The sequence below is a fragment of the Podarcis muralis genome, chromosome 15 (assembly GCF_964188315.1).
Source record: "Podarcis muralis chromosome 15, rPodMur119.hap1.1, whole genome shotgun sequence".
NCBI classification, from domain to species: Eukaryota; Metazoa; Chordata; class Lepidosauria; order Squamata; family Lacertidae; genus Podarcis; species Podarcis muralis.
In genome coordinates this window covers 22,447,243-22,470,583 of record NC_135669.1, presented here as the reverse complement: position 1 = coordinate 22,470,583, position 23,341 = coordinate 22,447,243, and the positions used below count along the sequence as shown (strand labels likewise).

The following is a 23,341-nucleotide window of genomic DNA, read 5'->3' as shown; positions in this document are numbered from 1 at the left end:
CTGATCAAAACCATCTTAGAAGGAGCCCAGTTTGTTTCCTGATTCCACAGCTTACTTTCCTCACTGCCCCGCTCTTCACTTTATGGGAATTACTTTGATTATTTTCACCTCCAAATCAGCCTTTGCTCCAAAGTGGATTACAAAATGCAGGGCACTAGCCATAGTACAGGACCAGTTTTCAGGTATGGGGTGCTTTATATCTCAAGAGGTTCCAGCTGACTTGCCTCTTGCCACTTACTAACCTGACCCTCCCATGTCCTCACAATCTGATTCCCTAGATCCAACCACGTGTTGTCCCACAGATACCATTTTCACCATCTCTCTTTGTGCGTGTGGTTGTCTAGTTGGGACAGATCTCCTGGTTTAGAGCTCCATCCCATGCCAAACAAGCCCACCTGCTTGGCTCAAGTGCAAGCTTCTGGGGTTTTGCTCGATTTCCTGCCACTGTGACCACATGCGCAGGTCCAGAGTCCACAAGTACTTTACCCAGATCCTGCATAGCTCTACTCCCTGAGTTATACAACAGACGCATCTTGGAAGCCTGGCATGTTTCATGATTGTTCGCCCAACCCATAGGCTGATGTCTTGTAGCTTTCCCATCCTATGTCTGCCAAAACAACAACAACCCACCCACTCAACACTGAAGGAAATATCTGGTGCAGATTCAGAGGTCTTTGTTAGTTCTCACTCTGCCAGTTCTTTCCCCCACCACCCCACACCAAAGCTGTAATGACATTTCAGCTAACAGAGATGCCAACTTGAATAAAATATGGGGGGGGGGAGTAAGCCCTGCCCCACATAATTGATTACAAGATGCAGCACACACACACACCATTTGAATGGCAATGTCCATCAACTGGGGGGAGGGGGAGCGGTCCGCTCAAATATTTTATTGGGGGAGCTGAAGAGACCTTGGAGTTAGCTCCTATTTCAGCTAAAATGTCTGTAAATTTCAACATTTAAATCCAGAAAATGGGAAAGCCTGCTTAAAAATTTTAGTTTTCAGAAAGAAATCCTGTTGTTTGTTTGTTTGTTTGTTTGTTTGTTTGTTTGTTTGTTTGTTTAATTGGTGATTTCAGTTGTGGGCCTTCCTATCACAAGCTGGCTGTTTAGATCTGACTTGTCCACAATAAACTCTCATCTAGAAGCATCCTTAAACACGTTTAGCAATGTTAAACATTACTTTGCTAAGTTCAAAACATGACCCTGGTGCGCATTCCACACACACCTATAAATAAAAAAGCATATATAACTGGGTTATCTCCCCCCCCCAATCCCCCAAATATTTTGCAAGCAAAAATTCGACTCCCTCCCCTCCTTATGCACACACCACGCACGTTTGTCTCCATCCTAGCCTTTGCCAGTATGCTAAATATTCCTTGTGTGTTCAGAGGCATAAATATGAAACGAAAACCTAGACAACGCAGCCATTCACTTTATTTCCCCGCAGCCGTGTTTGATGCTGAGCTAACCAAATGCACAATGGGGTGGAGGGAAAGGAAAATATGTATCTGGCTGATCACCCGCCTGCCCCCCCTCCCTCCACCTCCTGAAAGATGTAAAAGAGACTTTGAAGAAGTGAGATACAGGTTGAATTGCAGATCGCCCTCTCAACCGCCCCCCCTCCAACACCCGTCCCACTCTGCCTGCAGCATTGGCTGGCTCTTGCTTGAGACACAAGCCAGGAATTACATTATGCAGTCCCCTGCTTGCAAGAGGATGGTCAGAATAAATATTATAACTCTCTCACATCACCTGCCTGGGATCAGATAGGAGGATTTTTCAATCAGGCAGAAAAACAGACTCTGTTTCATCCCTCTGATCTCCCATTCATAGGAACACAGGGAGCTGCCTTACGGTGAGTTAAACCCATGGGCCCATTGAGCTCAGTATTATCAGCACTGGCTGAGATCAGCAATCCAGAATTTCAAGCCAGAGTTGTACCTGGAGATACTGCGGATTGAACCTTGGGCATTCTGCATGAAAAGCATATGTTCCACCACTGAAGTGCAACCTTTCTTCAATACTGTGTTGTTGTTGTTGTTGTTGTTGTTGTTGTTGTTATCAACAACAATTTAAAATACAGCATGACAACAAGTTGCAAAGCTGAGTTGTGGTCTGGGTCATCTGGGGGGCACCAGGTTGGCAAAGCATGCTGTAGAGGGGAGGGACTTCTTCGTGGTGGTGCCTGCCTTATGGAATCTCCTCTCGTCCTGGAAAGAAGGCAGGCATCAATTCCAAGGAGTTCCCAGCACCTGCTCAAGGGCTGGTCTGTTCACCCAAGGTGTTTGCCAGCTGTTTTCTTTAAGCTTAGGCTGCATTGTAGCGGCCACAAAAAATTAGGTTGGCTTTAATATTCTCTGCATGTGAATTTTCAATTGTACTGAGTTGCATGCCATGAACCGCTCTGGTATCAATAGCCAAAGTCGTGTGTGAAAGCCAAGCTGGGAAAAGGCTGGAAGCTGGAGACACAGAGACATGCTTGATCTGTGCTGGAACCAAAGCTGCGACTAATGGAGAAGCAAGAACAGTTGGGGTGCTAATGCTGTGAGCCCCTCTACCTTTTGTTCAGGTTGTATATATGTGTAAAAATAACCATATATTCTTAACACACGGCAGTATACGCTGACCTTCATCCCAAGGAAACCAAACCTGGATAAACACCTGGTACCTCTGGATTCTCTCACCACTCAGAGATCGGTGTGTAAGAACACGGGTGTGGTGATCACACAGGGTCCCCGGCCTTTCACCGTCTATTGATCCCTGTGCCACCACTTTATTTCTCGCTGCCACCAACCAGGCCCTACCTGGTACAATACTGACTCCAGTCAGGGTTAAATTGGAACATAAACTTCTGTTTGTTTATTGCAGTTTAACAAGCATGTGGTTTCATAAACGGTATCGGTCAATTACAATCATGGGGTGCCTATCCAGTCCTATAACTTCCACTACCTGCTTTCACTCACTAAACCACCTCTCAGATATTTACTTGTCTTCCTAGCTCCTAACTGTTCCTGACTCAGCTTATTTCACTACACTAACTCAACCTACCCACAGACTCTATCCCAATTCACTCCCACTCCAACCAACCACCCAACTCCCAATGAACTTCTCCCTTCGCCCCTCCCAGAGCTGGTTTTATAGACCCTCTGACTCCAGGAACCCCCCCCCCCCGGGATCTGATTGGGTAACCTGTTTAACTATTTCACCTCCAGCACTATCATATCTTAACGTCACAACGGGTTCATTTTCAGGCTCGCTATGATCCGCCTATCCTTAGACACAACTTAAAGGTAAAGGGACCCCTGACCATTAGGTCCAGTCGTGATTGACTCTGGGGTTGCGGCGCTCATCTCGCTTTATTGGATGAGGGAGCCAGCATACAGCTTCCGGGTCATGTGGCCAGCATGACTAAGCCACTTCTGGCAAACCAGAGCAGCACACGGAAACGCCGTTTACCTTCCCACCAGAGCAGAACCTATTTATCTACTTGCACCAGCATGCTTTCGAAGTGCTAGGTTGGCAGGAGCAGGGACCGAGCAACGGGAGCTCACCCCGTCGCAGGGATTCGAACTGCCGACCTTCTGATCGGCAAGTTCTAGGCTCTGTGGTTTAAGCCACAGCGCCACCCGCGTCCCTAGACAAAACTTACTTTTCCGCTCATGTCTCCAGCTAGCCCTACTATTGCCAAGTCAGAGCAGAGGCAGGCTTCCTCGTATTGTTTTAGACATCTTTCCCCACTTGCCTTTCACTTTTCAAACAGAGGCCACGCACAGCCAGGCTTTCTCCCGATGACAGCGCTCAAAAGTCTCTCCCGAGGGCCCCAGGGCCTCGCAGTCTGCCCTCAGTCACTTGAGGAAATTCACAACTAAATTTGCCAGTGCGCATTACTTTGCACATTTATAACACTTAAAGCTCCATGCGCCTGGTTGCCACCAAATCTCCCAGTATGCTTAAATCCATCTGGTACATTACATCTCTTTCTCTCTTTGCTACAGCGCTTAAAGGAACAAAGGAAGAATGCATTTTTTATTAGGGAATTTGGACCGAGCCAACAAGCTTCAGTCTCCGGGCAAGATAGTTTCTCCTCATTCCAAAAACACACACACATCCATGTTATGTACCAAACACATTATTAAAAATAATAATTACCCATGATCTACATTTTTTCCAGTGGAACAGAAGGGTCTCTGTGGTATTACAATCAATCACAGTGTTTCTTCATTGCCTGGTGCAGATGGAGAGTGCGTAACAATACAGAGGTATAACTCACAACAAATCGGAGAATTGTAGGGTTGGATAGGACCCAGGGGGGCAGCGAAACCAACCCCTGCAATGCAGGAACTGCAGCTAAAGAATTCCTGACAGATGGCTATCCAACCTCTGTTTAAAGACCTCCTCTGTCTTCTGAGGTTGTCCAGACCCGCCAAATTCACACTTTCCCAAACCAGCTCAGTTGGTTAGAGCGTGGTGTTGATAACGCAGCTGCATTGCAGAGGGTTGGACTAGATGATCCTCAGGGTCCCTTCCAATTCTATGATTCTATGACTCTGATATGTGAAATTCTTACTACTCTGAATTTTGCAATGCAGTTCTCCAGCTAAGTACAGTGGTACCTCAGCTTAAGAACTTAATTTGTTCTGGAGGTCTGTTCTTAACCTGAAACCGTTCTTAACTTGAGGTACCACTTTAGCTAATGGGGCCTTCTGCCGCCACTGCGTGATTTCTGTTCTCATCCTGAAGCAAAGTTCTTAACCCGAGGTACTACTTCTGGGTTAGTGGAGTTTGTAATCTGAGGTGTTTGTAACCTGAGGTACCACTGTAACATGTAAATATATGAGGGTAAAATGTCAATAAAATGCATATATTTATTAAAATAGCTTGCAAAATGCATATTCGGGGAAATGGCTTTACAAAAAACAACCCCCAAACCCCCAATGTGTATACATATTGGAGAAATTTCACCCTAAAATGCTGATGAATTTTTCATGACTTAAAACACACACACACACATTCACGTGCGGACATATAGAGAACAAAAAATGAGAAACTGATTACCCATTACCATCTAAAGGGAGAGGACCCCGTGAGACCATTAAGTCCAGAGTCTGAAATTACCTAACTGTACTACAGGATCTAAGCCAGCAATAATACACTGGACTATTCCAACATTTCACAGCTGAGAACAGGGACATGCTTGAAACACCCCAATTTTCATACCACGGATCATTGCCTGGCACACACCCCATTACACATTGCTGAAGAGTCTTCTCCACCTCCTGTAAGCTGCATCCATTTACTCTTGCAATTGCCCGTCTTCCGCTGAATTAGAAGCTAGGATAGTGTTTGCTCGTCAGGGTAAAGATATACGAGGAAAACAGACTTGTCCTACAATCTGTTATCAACTGATCAAAATATACCCCGGCAGGCTACAGTTTGTGAAACAGCAAGCTGCGCACTGTTTGGACCTTGGTGTCTGTGCGCACGCACGCTTACACGCACATGCGCCAGAATATATGGCATTCCCCAAAAGGCAACATTAAGGACAATTCCAACTACGAAAATAACCTCTTCCCTTAGAAAACAGGAAGAGCTGGAGCTCACATCATGGTAAAGAGCTGTCTCTGTAGAATCACTGAATCAGAAGGGATCTTGGAGGTCATCCAATCCACCTCTTTGCTTGATGCACAATCTGCAGTGGAGGATGCAGCCGCACAGCATCCCTGACAGACAGCCATCCAGCGTTGTTTACTGCCTGCCAAGCAGAGCCCACCACTTCCCAAGGCAGCCTGTTCCCCTGTCAAACAGCTCTTACCCTCAGAATTTAATAATTTAATTGGAGTATTTAATTTTTAATCTTTTTCTTTTTAAAAAAATCACATTTATTGTGTGTTTTTATTTGTATCTGTTTTAATTTATACTCTGAGCTGCCTTGGGCCATGCACTAGGAGAAAGGCGGGGTATACATATACATTAAACAAATAAGTATTAGAGTCCTACACAAAGTCACTCGCAGATCACCAGGAACCCCTCTTTCGGCACCTAATTAAAATTAACCTTTCCATTTGAGGCAACATGACTAATAAAGCTGCGAGCATTAACCATCTCCCTGGCACCATTGATCCACTGACGCATTAATCAGACTTCCAAAATGCAGATTTTTAATCAAACTTTAATTGGAGCCATCTCCCACCAAAGAGTGTTCAGCACCAGCCCGATGGTCATAAACCATCCACATAAGTCTCTCGATTTGGGTAATGCATTTTACAGAGACATTCCAGATAATACATGATTCATGCTGGTTGTTGAGGCGAGGGAAAAGGGTGGGGAGCCCAGAGTCCTCCTCATTAAATGCCTTCAGCATAGCACCCTAGACTGAAATGGTGCATCAGTTAATCAATTGCTTATAAACAAGATCGTACATTGACTTTACTGCCTCGCCATGTGCATCAGATCTCTCAAGATGCTTTTTCACAAATGGGTAGCGGCAGGCACACGCTGCTCTAACCACGGCTGCAATGCCACTAATGGGTCACCGTGGCTTTAGGAGCGTGTTTTCTGCACAGACTGGCTTGCCTGTGTCAACTGCAGAAGCTCTCATGCAGCTACAAGCCCAGCCAACCAAATGCAAGATCCAGATCATGCTGCAGATTCACCCAGCTTTTGAAGCTCACTGTCAAAAGGAAGAAGGTGTTTAGCACTGATGTGAAGTCTAAAGTTGGCATGGAGTCTGCCCACCCACCCACCCCATCCAGTGACACTCCAGCTGTTTTGGGACTACAATTCCCATCATCCCTGACCACCGGTCCTGTTAGCTAGGGATGATGGGAGTTGTAGTCCCAAATCAGCTGGAGGGCCAAGTTTGGCCATCACTGAGCTACGTCATGAGTGATGTTCCTGGGATACTCACAGGATGCTCATACAAGCCTCCTTGGAGCTGTTAGCAAAATACTTAGATTGACACAAATCGAGTCCATGGGAAAAACATCCTGATAATGCTTTCCTGAACTGGGGAACAAAAGAGTGTATGATTTGAGGAGAAAGGAACAGAGAGGTTTTTGTCTCTCTTAGTCCAGGCCTTGTATGCCGCAGGGAGACATTCAGCCTAGCACACAGAAGAAAACTCCCTCCAGACTACACAACCAATCAGAGCACATGTTGCCTCAGTTAAGATCATTCCTCTCTGCCGGGTTGCTAAGCAACATCTCCACCCACTCACCCTCTTGCCTAGTTAACTTTAACCCTTCCAGAATTAACCCTTGTGTTACAAACCGAAGGATCCCCACTGCTGCACATCCAACAGGAGCATCATAAAAGCTTGCAGTTCCTACACTCTGCAACCGCCATGAGTTGCTTTGGGCTGACAGATTCAGCTGGCCTGTCCCCCAGCAGTTCTTGCAACTGTTTTAGCCCAGCATTTCTGCTCTGCATGCAGCCTATCTCACTTTTTTCCAGACCACTAAATCTAGAGCTACCAACTGCTCAGTAGGCACCAAAGAAAAGCCCTCCTAAAAAAAAGAGAAGCTCTTATTAATGCCATAAATTGCTCCTTCAATCTATGCCCAGCGTACCATAGAGCAAGTTAATATCAGGGCAGTTAAAAGAGGGTCATTATAAGCAAGCAGATTTTGCAACTCCTCTAATAATCTCGTAAGGCGCCAGCTTCCTTAGGCATGGTCCAGAGCCCCTTGCTGAACTCCCACAATTAGGATAATATTTTCATTAGGCAGGATTTATAACCAAATAAATTGGACTCCATGGTCTCATCTGCCGCACGGGAACACCCTTGCAAGAAAACCTGTAAGTCTTCCTTTTGCATTAAGCATCCGCTTTGGTGAACTGGAAACCACAGTGTGAACAGTCCAGAGAACCAAACCGAAAGAAATGGCATAACTGGGTCAAACAAAGCTGCAAGTGCAAGGCCGGGATCTAGCCCATAGCGACTCGGCCAGTTTCAGCATCTCGTTCAATAGCCAGCCGTATTATTTAAACTCTCTTATTAACTGCTAGCCTGGTGGCGCTTTCCCCTAAATTTTAAACCATCCGTCCTCCCTTATTGATTTCCACTCCCATTAAATTATCCTCTTTGCTTAAGCCTTTAGCACTAATTCCAAACATGTATTTACTCCTTTCCAGAACTTGGGTGCCTCCATCACTTTGCACTGACTCTGCTTCCATGCTTTCAAGCTCTTCCTTCATCCCTTACATTTCATCAACAAGAGGAAACATCCTTCCAGGTCACTTACATCACCATAAACAATAAGCTGACTGTTCCCCCTTTCCTTCAGTGGTCTCACCAGTCCAAAACTCAGAGAACAGATAAGTTCTTTGTTTCAGAACAGGAGTGAGGAATCTGTGGTCCTCCAAATGTCGTGGTACTCCAACTCCCATCAGCCCCAGCCAGCACAGCTAAGAGTCATGGATGATGGGAATTGTAGCCCAAAACATCTGGCACATCCCTCAACTGTCCCAGGAAAACCAGGACATCCCATTTTCTTGCGCAACAGCATGGTGGCTATTTGGGGCATTGCAATCTCAACCCCCCCCCCAAAAAAAAACACTTTTGGGGGGACCACGATCTCATGCAGGTCACATGACTTGCCTGGGAGTGCAACCCGCAACTTAAGTGGAACGCAAACTGGAACATGTGCAGAGGAGGGTGACCAAGATGATCAAGGGTCTGGAAACCAAGCCTTATGAGGAACAGTTGAAGGAGCTGGGTATGTTTAGCTTGGAAAAGAGGAGACTGAAAGGAGATATAATAGCCATCTTTAAATATTACAAGGGCTGTCACATGGAAGATGAAGCAGGAGCAAGCTTGTTTTCTCCTGCTCTGGAGGGTAGAACCTGAACCAATGGCTTCAAGATACAGTGATACCTCGGGTTAAGTACTTAATTCATTCCAGAGGTCCCTTCTTAACCTGAAACTGTTCTTAACCTAAAGCACCACTTTAGCTAATGGGGCCTCCTGCTGCCGTTGCCGTGTGATTTCTGTTCTCATCCTGAGGTAATGTTCTTAACCTGAGGTACTACTTCCGTGTTAGTGGAATCTGTAACCCGAAGTGTTTGTAACCCGGGGTACCACTGTACTCCCAAATAAGCAGGGTTAGGATTGAAGCTTATCAGGGCTACCCCTCTGAATGATTCTGTAAGAATTCAAGACACTACATTTCAGTCCAGTTCTTAAGCACCGGTTTTCAGTCAAGTTCTTTAAGCACCGCGCCGCCAGAGCATGATTTCTGTTCTCATCCTGAAACAAAGTTCTTAACCCGAGGTACTATTTCTGGCTTAGTGGAGTCTGTAAACTGAAGTGTATGTAACCTGAAGCGTATGTAACCCGAGGTACCACTGTATAAGAAAGGAGATTCTAACTAAACATCAGGGAGAACTTTCTGACAGTAAGAACAGTTCAGTAGTGGAACGGTCTCCCTCTGAAGGTGGTGGACTCTCCTTCCTTGGAGGTTTTTAAGCAGACGTTGGGTGGTCATCTGTCAGGGGTACTTTAGCTGAGATTCCTGCGTTGCATCTAGTCCTGAATTGGACTAGATGATCCTTGGAAACTTTTCCAACTCTACAATTATATGATTCTATGATAACGCCTATGGGGTTTTGGCCTGGACATGCTGGACATTCTTATTTAGAGGGCCACAGTTTTGCCACCTCTGTTTCGGAGCCTACCGCTGGGGACAGGGAAATATTCTGCCCAGGCCCCCATCACAGACCAATTTCCCAATTCCCCTGGAAAGCACCAGGCTGGCTCACAGAGCCCACCTAAAAGACTTGCCACTTCACAAGCCAGTGGACCAACACTTTCAACCATGGCTTTCACACCATGCCTGCAAGCTGGGGCAATAGAATCTCCTCCCAGCCACAAAGACTGTTTATGGGTGATACAGAAGAGGGACAACTTGAGGCATAAATCCCATTTGCTCATCCAGCAGCATCTCTCTCTTGTTCCTCCCTTCGCACAAGAAGCAGTGAATCACGTCAATCAGATTCCAGCCTGCGGCTTGTTATTTTAGGAGGGGCTTTCAATCTTCTTTAAAACTTGCCTCTGATCTCTCCAAACAGGGAGTGGGGAGGGAAGGACTGGGAAGAGAGTTGTGGACCAGGGGTCAACATGGCATTTCAGAGGCAGGTTGGAGGGAAGAAAGAAACAGGATTTTAATAATGACGTATGGAGTTGTTGAGATCTAATTCGTAGGGAAGGGCTGCAGTTCACTGGTAGAGTATCTGCCTTGCATGCAGAAGATCCCAGGCTTAAGCACATGCACTGGAACCCAGCACCTCTGGTTAGGACTGGGAGAGACCCCTGCCTGAAAACTTGAGAGCTGCTGCCAGTCAGTGTAGACAATACTGCACTACATGGACCATTGTCCCAGTTCTGTATAAGACAGCTTCCTATGTGGGCCACGTTTTATTGCGGCAAGGCTTATCTGTGCCAGTTAGCAGCTGCATGAGAGAGGCACAAGTCCAACAGGCGATGCTTTGCTTTTCCAGCCAAAAAAGTCTGCACCAGTTGAATTGTCACTTGTGACATGGTTGCTGAAGGCCCAGTTTGGTGAGTTTTCTCCAGGTTTCTTTAAGAACAGACCAAACTTTGGTCTGCTGGATCAGACCAAGGCCATCCTTTCTGCGAACTGCCCTGAGATTTTTCAATAGCCACCAACGGGCTGAGAAAAAGCAAGGGACCTCCTTTCTTTTATCCTTCAAGAGTTCAAGGAACTTATAGCAAGTGAGCATGCACACAAACCTTGGGAATTCCTCTTGGCAGCTAGGAGTTTGGGGCTGAGGGGGGGGAGAGAGATGGGTTGGAAACAGAGCCGTAGCTAGGTGATCTTGCGCCCCTGGCAGAACCATCCAGATTGCGCCCCCTAGCCATGGGTAAATTAGTTCTTCTTTCTGCCTCTCCTCCCCCACCCCCACCCATTCAATTCACCCTCTATTTAAAACCATTTCTTATGAGGCAATAATACTCGGCCCAGTATACCTGAAGGAGCATCTCCACCCCCATCATTCTGCCCAGACACTGAGATCCAGAGCCAAGGGCCTCTGGACAATCTTACGTTTAGAAGACATCTAAACCGTTCTTAACCTGAAACTGTTCTTAACCTGAAGCACCACTTTAGCTAATGGGGCCTCCTGCTGCCGCTGCGCCGCCAGAGCACGATTTCTGTTCTCATCCTGAAGCAAAGTTCTTAACCTGAAGCACTATTTCTGGGTTAGTGGAGTCTGTAACCTGAAGCGTATGTAACCTGAAGCGTATGTAACCTGAGGTACCACTGTATTTTTATTCTTTGTTGGAAGCCGCCCAGAGTGGAAACCCAGCCAGATGGGCAGGATATACGTAAATAAATTATTATTATTATTATTATTATTATTATTATTATTAGACAATTTAAAGCTGATTTTGCGCCCCTGGCGGGGGCCCACCTCACCACCCCCTAGCTATGGCCCTGGTTGGAAATCCAAATTTAGCAGAATAAAATCGCTTCAACCAGAGAGACTGAATTGGGAGGTGGGCAAACTGTGGTCCCACATATATCTTTGAACAGCAGCTCCCATCATCCCTGACCACTCTGGAGTCCAAAGTCAGACTCTCCGCTGCTCTGTTAACAGCAGAGGTAGTGCCAACAACTATATTTCACCTTCGTAAAATTACAGCCCTCTGCCTTGCCCCCCCCCCCCGCCACCCCCAGCCTAAATAAGCCACGTCTATTAATCTCAACTGGTCTACTCTTGCGTACGGCAAGCACTGGATGCAACCCAAGTGACCCAGGGAGGGAAGTGACAAGGTTCCGCTTTGTTTTTAAACACAGGTTTCGAAAACGCTCCAAGTTAATTCGCGCAGAAGAGGAACTTGTGGACACCTCCCTGCCCTTTTCTCTCATTCCATTCCCTTGCCAAAAAATATTTTATCAGTTGCACAAGAGCCGCAGAATCATGGAAGCAGAAGGAAAGAGCTAATTAAATATATGCAAATATGCTTAATTCATTTCATTTTTTTTAAAAAAAGCAAAACTATCCACTTTTAGCCAAGTTTTTTACATTGCAAGAAATCGTGGGAGTCTTGTCTCCCGAGTACTTTCCTGGCCAACTGGAAGCCCTTACTTTTCCACCAAGGCACGGTGTTTTTCAGATGCCGTTGGACTCCAACTCCCATCAGCCCCAGCCAGCTGGGCCAATGCTGAGGGATGAAGGGAGCTGTGGTCCAACAGCATATAATGGAGGGCCCCATATTGTCTACCCCGCCATCCTGGACTGATTTGCCAAGGATCTATTTGGGTCCAAAGGCTGTGCCCGCCCAGTGGAATGCTCTCCCATCAGATGTCAATGACATAAACAACTGACTTTTAGAAGACATCTGAAGGCAGCCCTGCATTGGAAATATTTTAATGTTTGACATCTTAAAGGTAAAGGGACCCCTGACCATTAGGTCCAGTCGTGACTGACTCTGGGGTTGCGGCGCTCATCTTGCTTTATTGGCCAAGGGAACCGGCGTACAACTTCCGGGTCATGTGGCCAGCATGACTAAGCCGCTTCTGGTGAACCAGAGCAGCACACAGAAACACCATTTACCTTCCCGCCGGAGCGGTACCTATTTATCTACTTGCACTTTGACGTGCTTTCAAACTGCTAGGTTGGCAGGAGCAGGGACCAAGCAACAGGAGCTCACCCCGTCGTGGGGATTCGAACCGCCGACCTTCTGATTGGCAAATCCTAGACTCTGTGGTTTAACCCACAGCGCCACCTGCATCCCTGTTTGACATCTTACTGTGTTTTAATTTGTTGGAAGCTGCCCAGAGTGGCTGGGGTAACCCAGTCATATGGGTGACATTATTATTATTATTAATCATCCAGCCAGGGTCTGGGTGACATTGGGATTCTTCTCAGCCTTAAAGACGGCACAATTGTTAACATTCAATCTAAATTCATTTGTTTTGAGAGCAAGGCTGAAATGCAAAGGGATGAGTAATAGGGAAAACAGGACCAGAACAGACATATTTATTCTAGATTATGTCATCTGGGGCGGACTGGAATTTTGATCTGGACAGGGAAAACTTTGGTGCCATTATACTCATATCACTAAGCAAATATAGACCTTTTCCAAGGATGAGTCATCCCCAAAAGGCTAATGCATTACTAGGCAGCATCAACAGAACTATAGAGGCCAGAACATAGAATTTTTGAATCACAGAATTATAGACTTGGAAGGGACCCTGAGGGATGATGAGAACATGAGGAGCAAGGGTACCAGTTTATTCTGCTTTAGTCAGACCTCACCTGGATTTCTGTGGAGGGGCCGTACCTCAAGATACCTGCTTTGTAGGCAGAAAATCCCTGGTTCAATCCCTGGCATCTCCAGGTAGGGCTAGGGCAGACCCTGCCTAAAACCCTGAAGAGCTGCTGCCAGCCAGTGCAGGAAATATGGAGCTGGATGGATCAACAGTTTGAGTCAGTATAAGGTAGTTCCGCATTCTGGGTAAAGAGGTAAAGAGACACCTGACCGTTAGGTCCAGTCGTGGACGACTCTGGGATTGCGGCACTCATCTCGTTTTATTGGCCAAGGGAGCCGGCGTGCAGCTTCTGGGTCATGTGGCCAACATGACCAAGCCGCTTCTGGTGAACCAGAGCAGTGCACGGAAGTGCCGTTTACCTTCCCGCCGGAGCGGTACCTATTTATCTACTTGCACTTTGACGTGCTTTCAAACTGCTAGGTTGGCAGGAGCAGGGACCGAACAACAGGAGCTCACCCCGTCACAGGATTCGAAACGCCAACCTTCTGATTGGCAAGCCCTAGGCTCTGTGCTTTAACCCACAGCGCCACCTGTGTCCCTGTTCTGGGTAAAAAGGTAAAGGTAAAGGTACCCCTGCCCGTACGGGCCAGTCGTGTCCGACTCTAGGGTTGCGCGCTCATCTCGCTCAAGAGGCCGGGAGCCAGCGCTGTCCGGAGACACTTCCGGGTCGCGTGGCCAGCGTGACTATGCGGCATCTGGCGAGCCAGCACCAGCGCCGCACACGGAAACGCCGTTTACCTTCCCGCTATAAAGCAGTACCTATTTGTCTACTTGCACTTAGGGGTGCTTTTGAACTGCTAGGTGGGCAGGAGCTGGGACCGAACAACGGGAGCTCACCCCGCCGCGGGGATTCGAACCGCCGACCTTGCAATCAGCAAGTCCTAGGCACTGACGTTTTACCCACAGCGCCACCCGCGTCCCTGTTCTGGGTACTTGGGGACAAATTAGAATATATTCAGAGAAGAGCAACAAAGAAGAGTTTGGATTTGATATCCCACTTTATCACTGCCCTAAGGAGTCTCAAAGCGGCTAACAATTTCCTTTCCCTTCCTCCCCCACAACAAACACTCTGTGAGGTGAGTGGGGCTGAGAGACTTCAGAGAAGTGTGACTAGCCCAAGGTCACCCAGCATCTGCATGTGGAGGAGTGGGGAATCAAACCCAGTTCACCAGATTACGAGTCCACTGCTCTTAACCACTACACCACACTGGCTCTCAAAGGTTGTGAGATGCCTAGAGATCTATAAGGAAAGGCTGAAAGAGCTGAGTATGTTTAGTCTGGACACTAGATGGTTAAGAGGCAATATGAGAGCCACCTTCACATTTCTGAAGAACTGTCACGCAGATGATGGAGCAAAAGTCTCCTCTATTGCACCAGACCTGAAATGATGGGTTCAAATTACAGGAAAGGAGATTCTGACTGAGGGTCAGGAAGCCAGTGTGTTGTAGTGGTTAGAGTATCGGACTAAGACACTCTAACAGGGACTGCCCATTCTGCCTGGACACTGAGATCCAGCGCCAAGGGCCTTCTGGTGGTTCCCTCACCACAAGAAGCCAAGTTACAGGGAACCAGGCAGAGGGCCTTCTCGGTAGTGGCGCCTGCACTAACACCCTCCCATCAGATGTCAAGCAACCATCCTACTTTTAAAAGACATCTGAAGGCAGCCCTGTTTAGGAAAGTTTTTCATATTTAATGCTGTATTGTTTCAAATATTCAATTAGGAGCTGCCCAGAGTGGCTGGGGAAACTCAGCCAGATGGACAAGGTATTATTATTATTATTATTATTATTATTATTATTATTATTATTATCAAGACCTGGGAGACCAGGGTTCAAATCCCACCTCAGCCATGAAATGCACTGGGTGACCTTGGGCCAGTCCCCTGCCTGTCACAGCTTGTGATGGCCTGGGATTCAGAGTCTGAGAGCGATCCGGAGGAATCCCAGCCGGCACAGGAGTCCCCGCCTCCAGGGCCGGCTGAACTGGGGCAAGGCCTAGATGCTGAGGAAACTCAAGAGCAGGCACCAGGTGAAATCATTCAGGCCCCAGAGGTGCAGGAAGACTCAGTGGCTACAGGTGAGCCTCCCCCGGAGCCCAGTAACCCTTCGGCCTCTCCTGATCTGCAGAGGCTTAGGGCAGAGAGGCGAAGGGAACTGGTGTCTCCCAGGAGGAGTGCTCGCCTTAAGGCCAAGAGAGGCGGGGCTTCTGGGGGCCGGGACCGCCCCCGGCCTTAGAAGAAGATAAAGGTCAGGCAGCCCGGTCCCAGGTTGCGGGAGCAACGTCGTTGTGGAGTACCTGCTTCACCCAGTCCTTGTTCGGCACTCCCAGTGTGCCTGTTCCTCGCCCGGCTTCCTGTTTCTGACTCTCCGGTGTTCCTGTTCCTCGCCTGGATTCCTGCTTCTGCCTTGCCAGTGTTTCTGTTCCTCGCCTGGATTCCTGCTTCTGCCTTACCAGTGTTCCTGTTACCCCGCCCGGCTCCCTGTCTCGGACCTCGGGTCTCATCTAGTGATCGTCTACTCTGCTAGAGACTCTGGACTGATCTTGGGCTACGGTAATAGTACCTTATCCCCCCTGGGACCAGCACACAGCTGAACCTACCTCCCAGGGTTGTTGTGGGTGTTAAATGGGGAAGGGTAAGCCTTGCACATCACCTTTAGCCCCTTGGAGGAAAAGGTGGGATATCTAAGCAGTGAATAAACAGAGAAGAAATGGAAGAGATTCCTAATGGCGCAAGTAGAACAGAGGCCACACCAGACTCCCTAACAAGTTACCTAACGGGGATGGCAAAGGGTTGGACCAGATGACCTTTGGTGTTCCCTTTCACCTCTGTGATCCCACAATAGCTATCTGTTTACCACAACCCTCCGAGGCTGGCCGGTGCACTGCTGTTACTAGCGGTGTTTAAAAGTGGGTGGCAAGAGCGAGAGATTTCGGCACCCAATTGGTCCTCCTAGCAATAAAACAGGCTAGCACATTTGCAGTGTCTCGTATGGCTTCAAAATGGATGGGGACCCCTGTGTTGACATTTCTGCATTGGAGGGGGTTGGTCTAGATGACCCTCAGGGTCCCTTCCAACTCTACAATTCTGTAAGTCTATGAATTAGGTCTGAACAGAGGGACACCCAGCTCAGCTACCTGAAACCCTAGAGAGCTGCTGCCAGTCAGTGTAGACAATACTGAGTTAGATGGGAGAATGGCCTGCCTCAGGATAAAGCAGTTTCCCATATCTTCTTCTCCTTCTTTTGGCTTTTATGTTAATCATATGATCAATGCATACTGTGTTGCAGTCAAACACAAGGTAATAATAATAATATTAATAATAAAACTTAAATACAATACATATGTCTATGAGTAATAATTGTAACATAATTTGTTCCTCCACTCTTAAATACCTTGACTTTAACTCCCCTTCCACTCTTTTCCTGGTTTCCCATCTGATTTCTTTTCAAACTGTGTTTTCTTACTCGACTAAATTGTTTTCATTACCATACATTATCCCACTTTGTCACTCTACTGCTGAGTATTTTTTCAGTCTGTTACACTTATTTTCTTGTTGGAATATTTTTTTCCATATATGTAATCTATGCATAATGTCCAGTCTTCTTTGAAATTATTATCATCTTTATTTCTTAATCTACATGTCATGCTGTCAAGTTCTATATATTCTAATATTTTAAAGTGCCGTTCTTCTCTTGATGGTACTGCAACTGTTCTCCACTTTTGTGCTACTGGAGTTTGGGCTGCTGCAGTCACATACATCCATAATGTAGTGTGATTTTGGGGAATTTCTGTCATTATTATTCCCAGAAGGAATGCTTCTGGTTTTTTAGGAAACATCCTTTTAAACATTTTCTTAAGTCCATTATAAACCATCTCCCAGAATTCTTTTACTGTATTATTCTGCAAGACCACCATGAATCTGCCAATTGCTTCTTTATATTACCAACACAGGGCACTTTTAGTTCTAAACATTTTAGCTGGTTTACTTGGAGTCAAGTGGTAAACGGCATTTCCGTGCGCTGCTCTGGTTCGCCAGAAGCGGCTTAGTCATGCTGGACACATGACCCGGAAGCTGTACGCCGGCTCCCTTGGCCAATAAAGCGAGATGAGCACCGCAACCCCAGAATCATCTGCGACTGGACCTAATGGTCAGGGGTCCCTTTACCTTTACCACCTGTGGGACATTTTTTTAAAGTTCTCTTTTAACGTGTAACTAGCAGTGAATTTTAAATTTGTTTTCCACAAATGCTCCCACCGGTTTAAATCAATATTATGGCTCACATCTTGTGCCCATTTGATCATAGATGATTTTACAAATTCTTCTTTCACTTCCCAATCCTATACATTTTAGATAAAATTTTAGCTCTGGATCATAGTATTTCTTTTTCAAACTGTGATGGTTTTTCTGCAAATCCCAATTTCTTATCTACCTTAAATTTTGATTTGATGATATTTTAACCAATCCAATACATATTATTTAATCTCTTCAATTTTTCTCATTTTTGGCTCTCCTTCTGAAAAGTCTAACAATTCATTATAGGCACCCCCAGTTATCACTCATATTATTACTTTTTCCTTGCTTCAGCTTCTATTGGGGATAACCACCTAGGTGTTTTGTTTTCTAATAAATATTTGTATTTTCCCCATATCTTAATTAAGTTTTTTCTAATGACGTGGTTGGCGAAGCTTCTACGTATTCCCGCTTTGCCATACCAAATACAAGTGTTCCAGGTGTGTTTGACATCATGACCCTGCAAATCTAGCAGCTGTGTATTTTCTAGCAATATCCAGTCTTTTATCCAACACAGGCAGGCAGCTTCAAAATACAATTCCAAATCTGGGAGTGCAAAACATCCTCCGTCTTTCGTATCAATGAGAACCTTCTGTTTTATCCTAGATTTCTTCCCTCTCCAGATAAACTTAGATAGATCTTTTCACCAATCTTTTAGACATCGCATGTCATTAAGTATTAGGATTGTTTAGACAGTTTCCCATATCTTAAGGGAAGGCTTGTAGCTTATAAGAAAAGCATCAGCTTTGCATGCAAAAGATCTCCAATTCAATCCCCGGCATCTTGAGGAGGGCTGAGAGAGACTGCTGCCAGACAGTGTTGACCCTACAGAGTTAGATGGACCAACGGTCTGCTTTTGTCTTAGACAGCCTCCTGTGGTTCTGCACCCCACCCATTTCTCCTCTACACAATCTATTTTTACTACCATGCACATGGCAAAACAGAACACCTCTTCTGAGCATCTTTTGATCCCAGGCGCCACTCGCCAGGGCTTCACCCCAGAAAGTTGCATTCAAATGCTGGTCTCTGACCATCATTTCACAGCTGAGAGAGACAGCGGGCAAACGCCTGCCATCTCCTGCCAACAGCTGGGAGGCAGCTCCAGGTCTCCGCCTGGCAACTGAACTACCTTCTCCGCAGGAACTGGAGAAAAGAGTGGGAATCAAACAAAGGCTCAGCTGTGTAATGTGTGCATATGAGATTAACTTTCCCAAGGGTCGCAACCTTGAAGGACAAATCCTGCTGCCCGGTTTGGGAAAACAATAAAGCCAGTGGATGAGGAGGAAGTGCAAAGTATTTGCAGCAAAGAACCAACGTGTTTCTGTTCACACAGAGGCTCTGGATTCAAATCTCAGCTCTCTACTTGGCCTTAGGGACACCAAACAGGACCATTGTGGCATGAAAGCGCTTTGAACATCTGAAACTCTCTATACAAATTGCTCAAGGGGGACTAAACCTTTACTGTTCACAATGGCTAATGGAGCCTCTGCATTCAGGAGCTGTCTACCTGTGAGCTAGTTCCAGGTGTTGTGCATACAAAGCAGGGGATGGAATGGGCCTCCCCTTCCTGGCCTGAATGAGGAGCTATTCCCAGGGGCATGTGGTTGGCCATGGGCAGGGACAGGTTGATGGGCAAGGCATACCAGAGGTGGGTAGTTGATCCAGGCAGAGGACCAGCCTGTTGCCCCCTCCTTGCCACTCAGGCAAAGATTGACCATGCAGTGCCCAGTCAATGTGGTAAGGGATGCTCAAAAATTCCAGGTAAGAGACTGGAGCCCCTGAGCAAAAAAACTAGTGCTGAAATCAGACAGGGGCAGATTTAGGGGACTAGGACCAATTCAGTTGCACTGGGTGTGGAGTCTCAGGGGCGCTGCCTGGGATGCCACAACTATGATTTAGAATGGAGCATGAGAGGTGGATTGGGGCCACAGAAATTTGAGACCCCTAAGGTCCAACGCTGGATCCCAAAGAGGGATAGAAGTCTTCTCAGAACCCACTGGGCACTTCTGAAACAAAAACAATTAAAAGGTTTTCTCTCTCTCTTGCATCCCTCCCACAGGTGCTCGTCACTAGGCAACACTGGGCCAGTTATTCTTCCCCAGCCTAGCCTACCTCACAGGGTTGTTGTGAGGCTAAAATGGGAAGGGAGAAGAGAACCATACCTTGAGCTCTTTGGAGAAAAAACAATATATAGATAAAGGTAAAGGGACCCCTGACCATTAGGTCCAGTCGTGACCGACTCTGGGGTTGCGGCGCTCATCTCGCTTTATTGGCCAAGGGAGCCGCGTACAGCTTCCGGGTCATGTGGCCACCATGACTAAGCCACTTCTGGTGAACCAGAGCAGCGCATGGAAATGCCGTTTACCTTCCCGCCGGATTGGTACCTATTTATCTACTTGCACTTTGAGGTGCTTTTGAACTGCTAGGTTGGCAGGAACAGGCAGCAACAGGGACCGAGCAACTGGAGCTCACCCCATTGCGGGGATTCAAACCGCCAACCTTCTGATCGGCAAGTCCTAGGCTCAGTGGTTTAACCCACAGAGCCACCCACATCCCTAATATATAGATAGGTAACATTATTTGGGATTATCCCAGTGAAACTGGACCCCACTTTCAGGCATTAGTTCTACCATCATCAGCTCAGCCCTGGAAAGCCACCAGGGATGTTTCTGTTCTGATTGTACCAACAGGCTCTGATAACATATCACATATACACAGAACAGGGCATTCATTGATTTAAAAAAAACTATTTACACCCAGTTGACTCCCAGCTTAATTCTATTTCCTAGTCTATGCAAACTCATGTTCCCAAGTGATTTGCAAGTGTCTAGCATCACTAGTCATCTCTATGCACAAGTCAGGCAGGGCTTCGGGTGGGGGAGAGATGCTCCAAAATTATTAGTTTGGGGAGCACTTTCTCCTTTGAGCAGCAGCTAGTAACAAAAGGAGAGCCTTGTGATTCAGATTTTGTTCTCCTTCCTCCCCAACAATGTTCGGCATCCGATGTGCTTTACTGTGTTAGGCTGCAAGCCAATAAGAAGCTGTGTAACTCATCCATCTAGCCTGCTGCCCTTACTAAGCCTCCCAGCAATGCAATAACTTGGGTTTCATACTCATGCCTAATTTTTTCTGAATGAAAAGGACACGTTGCCCCATCCGAGAGTACTAAAACAACTGCCCATACACTCTTCTGAGTTTTGATTGTACCTTGCCCCCACAACCGTCCCATCCAGACTGAACGTTGCCTTTCTGCCCATCCTAGTTACATATTGCAAGACAACTTTGTGAAAAGAAATGCATACTTTGAAGTAATAGCCTCACTATTTGAGCTACTCAGGGAGTCACTAGTCTCTTCCCTCGAGTTTTGACCCTGGCAAACAAGGACCCGGTTCCTTTCCAGTCAAGACAGAAGACCCAAGCGTAGTATCTTGAGGAACTAACAGATGCAGTGACAACGGCGGCATTTGCAAACGGTAAACAGAAAAATGCAACATGATTCAAATGATGAATGGGTTATGCATCTGCGCAGACAACACTATGGTTCGGTGAGAAAAGATGCCCCCGTCTCCCATTCAGCCAGCCTCTCCTCCGAAGCCTGAATGAGGACAAGGTGACATTCCCCCCCCCCAAGGCCTGCTCTTGAAAGCACCGCAAGAGCAGGAAACAGCTCCCAGGGACCTGGGAGATCTCATCAACTCCCCCACCTCCGCCCCCAAGAACAAAATGCTTAGAAGTCATTTAAGGCATGTTTTGAGAAATTGAACATAACTTATCTAAGCAATCCATCCATCCCTCCTCCCTTAAGCTGCCCATCCATCTCCCAGGCTGTCATCTCCTTCTCCACCCACCTGCCACCACTGTGCTCCATCCTGTTCCTTCAAGGTATCCATCACTCGTCCCCCCCCCCAACACCTCCCCACTGCCCCCCTTCCACCCTCTTGCACCAGCCATCGCTCCCAAAAAACACCTACCCCTCCCAAGCATTGATACCCACTGCAAAGCATCCATCGTCTCAACACCTCCTTCCTTCTTTCCTTCCTTCCTTCCTTCCTTCCTTCCTTCCTTCCTTCCTCTCTCCCCACATTTCCACATTTTACTTTCCATGCCACGGCAACTACTTTCCCCTTTCAGCACTTTCTCCCCCTCTAGGAAGAAGTAACAACAATCCACGGTGCCTATTCCATTTCCCCTTACAAACAGGTGCATTATCTCACTTTCTCTCTCACGCACACAAAGAACGATCTTAGTCATTTTATACACTCCAGAGACCCACCCTTGGCGTTCCTCAGCTGCCTCTTCGCCTCCCTAGCCTTTCAAAACAGAGGATCACAGCAACCTCCACGCATACGGTCTCTGGAGTTCTCTCTCCCCCCCCCCCCCGCCGCCTCCGCCAGCCACCACGCTACACAACCATTTTGTGGATACACACACAAGTGTGATGTTGAGTTCCTCGCTCCCTGCCGATGAGGAGATTTAATCACCAGCAGCACGGAAGCTCTTCAGGGGACGTGAGCCCCCAGAAGCATGGAGGCAGAGTTTGATGGGAATCAGAAAAGGGGTGTCACAATGCGGGGGGAGAGAGGAATGGGGGAAAATCTTCTTCGCCCCCCCAAAAAAGAGACTGGGACACAATATAGCAAAGTGGGCATTCTGGCCAAAGAGGAAGGGCAAGGACCAATGAATAGGGGAAGAGGGGAGGAATTGGAGTCGCCCACTGAAACCGACCAGAGGCATAGAAGGAGAGCATGGCCCCTTATTCCTGGGGTGCACGGGAGCCCAAGACAGTGAAGGGCACCCCGAGATGGGTCGGGAGGAACTAAGTTTAGGAAACTGAGGACCAACTGCCATCCTTATCTGGGCGCATGGGGCGGGGAGGAGGAGAGCGGCGGTAGAGTCCTGGATTGCAGAGGGCGCCCCGAAAAAGATGGGGCTACCCCCCAAAGCCCGGGTCCCTAGGAGTCCTGGAAGATGAGAGCTCGTCGGCGCCTTCCAGGCTTCCCCTAGGAAAGGACGGCACGGTTTAGACCTCTCAGAGGGAAAAGGGGTCCTGTGGCATCCTTCCTTAAAGGGGGAGGGGGGAAGCATCCCGGATCGGGGAGGGGGGAGTCTCTCTCTTGAATAGATAGGACCCAGGAGTCCGAGGGTAAGAGGGCTCGGGGAGCGAAAGGAGCCAAGCCACCCCCCCCCCAACCACCCTCTTGTTACCCCTGCAGGTGCAAGATGGAAGCGCAGCAGGCTCTGCCCGGTTGGCTTCGCTTGCGGCGGGTCCAGAGAGAAGCGATTGCCGCGGCTCTCTCTCTGGCCAGGGGGGAAGCCGAGCTCGGCGGGCGCCGGGCTGCAGCTGAACCGAAGGCGGGGCGCTTCTAGCAGCAGCAGCAGTGCAGGCTTCTCCTACCTGAGTGGCTCTCCCGGGCTGGGATCTGCAGGCTGGCCGGTTCAGGTTTTGCTTCCCCCGACACACGCACTCGCTGCAGCCGGGGAGATGAGGCGGCTTGTTGCAGCTGCTGGGGCTCGCAGAAGCGACGCGCTGCGATCCGGCGGCGGCGGCGAAACCGCGTCCAAGGAGCACCGGGAGAGAACGAGCCCAAGGGCGCCCCCGGGTGGCGAGCGGAGGAAGCGCAAGGTGCCAGAAAAATCCCGGGTGCGGGGTGTTCGAACGTGGCGGGGAGAGAGACAGGTTAGGGTGCAAGTGTTTCTCTGTGTGTGTGGTTAGAAATATGGTGCCAGATTTCTAAAATAAAATTAGGCACCC

General features: G+C 47.7%; 1 protein-coding gene across 2 annotated transcripts in view; it reads right to left on the bottom strand.

Moving 5' to 3' along the window:
- The window catches only part of GRIK4 (glutamate ionotropic receptor kainate type subunit 4), a 475,610-nt gene extending 452,470 nt beyond the window's left edge, over positions 1-23,140 (bottom strand). For both annotated transcript variants that reach the window (XR_013390818.1, XM_028708037.2), the window contains exon 1: positions 22,985-23,140. The gene's annotated coding sequence lies outside the window, so the exon portion shown is untranslated. The remainder of the gene's footprint in view (positions 1-22,984) is intronic.
- Positions 23,141-23,341: the final 201 nt, after the last annotated feature.